Raw genomic sequence first — 696 nt, forward strand, 5'->3', positions numbered from 1 at the left:
GTAGTTCCATCCACATGGTTTTAGAAGTAGAAATAATTCATCAGTTTTCACTACTCGTATCCACTGAATTGAAGACATTTTAACTCTAGCTCTATTTTCTTCTCGCTTCTCTCAAAATTAAATGTTTTAAATTTCACTGGCCCCATAATTGGCTAAGCAATGATGGTGAGAGGAAAGATCTGATTAAAATGGACAACAGGGCCCTGAATAGTCAGGATAGGCTATAGAACACTGCAGTAATAAACAACTTTAAGATCTCAGTGGCTCAATACAATAAGTGTATATCTCACTTATATGACATGTTCAAAAAGCAATGGCAATGGGTTTCTGCTCATTCTATTCACTCAGGAGCCATGCTCACAGAAGCTTCACCATCTCATAGCACTGCAATTATGATATATGCCTTCCAGGTTTGTCAGATGAAGAGAGCATGTAGTACTTCATACTGGCACTTAATTTTATTTACCAAAAAAAAAAAAATCCTGCATGTTCCATATACTTATATTTCATTGGCTGAATCATCACAAAGTCTTGCTTAACATCAAGGAGAACACTTTTCCTGGTAGGTAAAGACATCTTCCTCAATGCCAGTAATGGCTACCACAGACTCCTTTACCAAATGGAGTGAATTGCTGTACTTTGAGAAAGGGTGATGGATGCTGAGAAACAATTGTTTACTATGCAAATATCATAAAA

The sequence above is a fragment of the Pteropus medius genome, unplaced genomic scaffold (assembly GCF_902729225.1).
Source record: "Pteropus medius unplaced genomic scaffold, Ma_sr-lr_union100, whole genome shotgun sequence".
Classification (NCBI taxonomy): domain Eukaryota; kingdom Metazoa; phylum Chordata; class Mammalia; order Chiroptera; family Pteropodidae; genus Pteropus; species Pteropus medius.